Raw genomic sequence first — 4,851 nt, forward strand, 5'->3', positions numbered from 1 at the left:
TTAAATAACTTGACTTTATTTTTTTTTTTTTGGGTGTAGAACTTATGAGATATGTTGCAATCAAAGGTGCCTGAATCTTTGACTTTGCTAACTGATTTGGCTGCTAAATAAATATTTTACCAAAAAACAATCGGGGTCAAACTGCATACCCAAGTGATGCTTATCAAGAATATTTAAGGTTTTCCTTCGATAAAGGCAAATCCGCTAGAGAAACGTTCCGTGAGATTATTGGTGTTTTGAGGGATGGTACTCCATCACTTCAAACTGCGGAAAAAATAGTTTCTACGACTTAGCCGGTGAAAACGACACCACGGATGAGTCATCCGGCGGAAGTCCTATGACGACGAATACCGATCAATTCATGGAATCCATCGAGTTAGACCCTCAGGTGGCATCTCATGACATCACCCAGGAGATGGGAGTAAGTCAACAAACCTTTTTAAGCCATCTGCAGAAACTTGATGTTTGAACCGAATCAAGGCCTTCTATATGCTTCTGGAACGGAACGAACTCGACCAATTCTTGAAGCGGATGGTGTGGTGGTATGACAATTTCAAGCCAAAACGGTCGTGGTCGAGGACCGGCGAATTGTCTTAAACAGTGGCCAAGCCGGGATTGACGGCCAGGAAGGTTTTGCCATGTGCTTGGTGAGATTGGAAGAGAATCATCCACAATGAGCTGCTCCCATATGGCCACACGCTTAATTCTACCATCTACTGCGAACTACTGGACCGCTTGAAGGAGGAGATCGATCAGAAGCGTCCAGAATCGGCCAACAGGAAGTGTTCCACCAGGACATCGCCAGACCACACACTTCCTTGATGACTCGTCAGAAGCTACGCAAGCTCGAATGACAGGTTTTATCGCATCCACCATACAGCCTAAACATAGTCATCGATCGCCCTTGGTGGTGCAAAGTTGAACTCAAAAGACTGTTGTGATAATTAGCTGTCCGAGTTAATTATGGAGGGGGTCATCTACGAGGGGTAATATAAAGTTGCCGTCTAGATGAAAACAGATTACCGAACAAAACGGCGCATATTTCAAGTAAATCCGATCACTGTAACTTTTTTTATAATGCATAGAATAATAAGCAAAAAAGCGGATGGAATATTTTGACAGCCTTATATATACTTCAAAGGGTCGGAAATTAAGTTAAATTTAGTTAAATGCAAAAGTGTACTCTTTTTGCACTTTTTGATCATTCTCTTTATATTTAATCAAACAAAACACCTATTACAAGGTTTGAAAGTCGTGACGATCGCACCTTCAATGTGCAAAATTTCAGATACATAATGTGACGAAAAAAAAAACAAACATTCGACTTTTAAAACCTGTAAAGAAAAAAAAAGGTTAGGTTAGTTTAGGCTATGTATGGCTGGGTCAAACTGTGTTTGGCCCCGAATCTAGGCCGCATGGGCCCTTTTTGATGCCATATAATCTCTGACGTCAGTCATTAAGCTCGTTACAGGTTTGTCTTCTCAAACAATCTGGTATGAGAAGACAAATTCGTGGAAGATTGGCCAGATTGCTTGTTGGTATAGCCGCAAGGTTGGGTAAGGTATAGCTACCAAGGTGTAGGAATCTTTTGTGGTTGTGCGCAGGGCACAGACAAAGGAGGTGTTCTATGGATTCCTTCTCGTCTATTTGCTTGCAGCTTCGGCAGAAGTCGTGGTGTTGGACTCTAAGCCTTTGCGCAGTGCTGCTTATTAGGCAATGTCCTGTTAGAATGGATATGTCATTACTGGCACTGTATGAATGTCTTTGTTCTTTTGGCGTTACGTGTGGGTCAAGTTAGCTTTATTTGTTTGCAGGTGGTGATTGAGTGTCATCTGCTGGCAGAAAAACTGTTAACTGGTTGTTTCAAGATCAGCTTACAAGTGGTAATAGGCATGCCCTATTGGGATATTGGCGGTCGTCCCTTGTCTAGTCAGCTCGTCAGCTACGCAATTGCAATGTCACGGTGACTACGCACCGAAATGAGGTGGATTCTGAGATGGTTAGTAGATTTGCACTCAGAGATGGTTGCTGAGGTGGTTATGATGGTGTCAAGGGCTTATAGTGCTGCTTGACTGTCTGAGAATAGGTGTATGTTTTTGTTATGGTCCAGGTGAGTCATGGCGTCATGTAATGGCATGACCTCCACCTGCAGTACACTTCAGTGGTCAGGTAGACGAAAGGAGTTCTTGATGTCCGTTCTTGAGTAGACCCCACCTCCCGTTTGGTTGTTTAGCTTGGACCCGTCCGTATAGATGTTGATGACATTCTCCACTTGGTGTGGGAGATTGTCCCAATCTGAACGTGACGGTATGAAAGCCTTGTTTAGTTTAGAGAAGTGTAAGAACGGGATGACGTAATAAGTTGTGTTGGGTAAGATGATAAAAGTCATAGGGTAGTAGAGTGTCCCGTTGGTCCTGATAACCAGGCCGTCGCTTCGCGCAGTTTCAGTGCTGTTTCCGCCGCGTGCCCTTTGGCAAGCAGGTCCAGGGGATCTGCCAAACAATGATTCCATACAGAAGAATTGGTCGGATTAATTCTCTATAAAGCCAGTGTACGATAGCAGGTGAGAACCCCTATCTACGTCCGTTTTGGTTGACGTTGTCCAGCACTTTGGGAAAAACTCGTGTAGAACTTTCCTGACCAGACCCTATTGGTTTCTGAGTTCCCGACTCGTTACGGTTGACGACTCCAATGATCTTCCTCTCCATCACCACCTCCGCGCAGAACTTCGGCCATGTTCCCCGGTTGGTGGTTCTGTCCTTTTTGCTGGCTGGTCTTGCTGGCGTCAATATCGGCTACAAACGCCTTAGATTTTGGTGAAATTCTCAACGGAGGTCTGGTCCTTAGCGATGGGGTTTGTGGGCAGACGTTTGAAGATGCGGTGCTCCTTTCTCCGCTCAAGAGCTCCAGCCTGTTGAGGTGGCATCCTCTTAAACTCCCTCGACCTTGTGCGCACCACGAGTCCTGCCTTTGGTGGACCTCCAGACGAAAATAGCTGGTTAGCCGAACCTGTGCTGGTGGAAGCAAGTGCTGGCCGAGGTGCACGGTCTTATTCGACTGGCTGCTTGGTGAGCCAGCCTCATCCGGTGTGGACGAGTTTAGTGCACTTCTGGGTGTAGTGCTGGTATGTGCAGCGTTGGTTGCACCTCCCGTCTTTTCAAGAGAGCCAGACTTCTTAGTTTTGTTTGTTTGGGCAATTATTTTTTCCATATTAGATCCCACGAGCTGCGGAGAAGACACAGGTCCGCCCGGGCAGAGATTCGCAGTACCAGGGTAAGGCTAGATTAGAACAGATCTCGGGCCCCCAGTCAGACTGACTCTCGGCACGGTCCTAGTGACACTTTAGTCGGGCCGAGGTGAGATGATTGTTGGGGAACGAGGCTGGTGGTAGGCAAGAGTGTGAAGGGGAAGAGTGGGATCTATTTGGCGAGGCGGCAGCACAAGCGCGACGTCGGTACTGCTACGGCACAGATACCCGCTGACTGTCCGGTGCTGATTATTTGCGCTACGGTCTTTCAGTCTTTAGCGGCTGCCAAAACCTTTAGACTTTTACGCCCATTCACAGCAACCCTGCGTGCCTTCCGCATCCTGCGACCGGTTCGGTCGCCTTCAGCTCGTCATCCTCAAAGCCAAATCACTAGCTCTTTGGCCGAAAAAACTAAAAATAAACACAAATAATTAGTTGCGCGAAAGCAGGCGTATATGCACTTATAAGCACTTGTGCTTAGTTGTGCCTAATATATACATTAAAATTGACCGAGATGTCAAGTGCACCAAATTGGTTTCGCCAAACCTAGAAGTCTTAGAAGCCGATCGACGAAACGCATATTTCTTTATCTACTCTCCGAAAAGCACCGAAGAGTACGACAAATCGGTTTCTCCCGGGCCCCTCAGCTTGCAGAAACAGGTCAGTTGGGTCATTATCAACCAGCACTGTTACAACGGTGAGTTCCGCCCTCACAACAACAACTACAGCGACAAGCTCGGCATCAGCGTTGATCTTAAATTGTAGCCTACTCAAAAATGCCGGCTTGAGCATATTGGTCATAGCAAACAAACTGGCATGGATAGGTATGTATATGTCATGCGAAAGCTTGACATAACCAAATGATTACAAGACAAAAATAAGAGCTTTTATGCATTCCAGCTTTAAGTTATTGTATTTGCATTTAGTTCGGTCTCCGTCGAGCCTGGCATTTTCACCATCTTAACACGCTAAACTAAAAGCTGTCACACGCAAGCTCTAGAATATTGAGGCACGAAGAAAAGCAGGCCCAAGAAATTTATATTCAAACATTATCACTTACGAAAAAAAATGTCCGCTCTGGAAAGCTCATCCCATTATAAGCCCACCGACTACAGCTCATATACCGTTGCGAGATTAAGATGGCTCTTCGGCTAACAGTGACGCAGAAAACAAAATTTTCGCAAAACACATTTACAACGTTTTTAATCAAAATGGAGCTGCAGGCATGTTTACAATGCCTTCACTAAGCCACATTTGTATCATTCCAGAATGCTGAAATCCTCAAGGTCAGCAAGGAACATCTAAGACCAAATAAATATCCTGGGACTGACGAAATCACACTTCCCACAACAATGGAAAAAATCTTTTTTAATTGATTCCGAAGCCAGGAAAAGATAAAACTCTTACTTTGTCATATATACTCTTCCTTTGTCATATAGCCTCCTCTCATGCGTATTTAAGCGCTTAGAAAAACTTATTCTTCAACGAATTATGCCACATTTGACAGAACGCATCCTGGATCATCGATTTGGGTTTAGAGAAAAAAATGGTACGATGGAACAAGTCAATAGAATCATTTCCGAAATTCGAACTGCTTTCGAGCA

This window comes from Drosophila elegans, unplaced genomic scaffold (assembly GCF_018152505.1).
Source record: "Drosophila elegans isolate 14027-0461.03 unplaced genomic scaffold, ASM1815250v1 contig_476, whole genome shotgun sequence".
Taxonomy (NCBI): Eukaryota; Metazoa; Arthropoda; class Insecta; order Diptera; family Drosophilidae; genus Drosophila; species Drosophila elegans.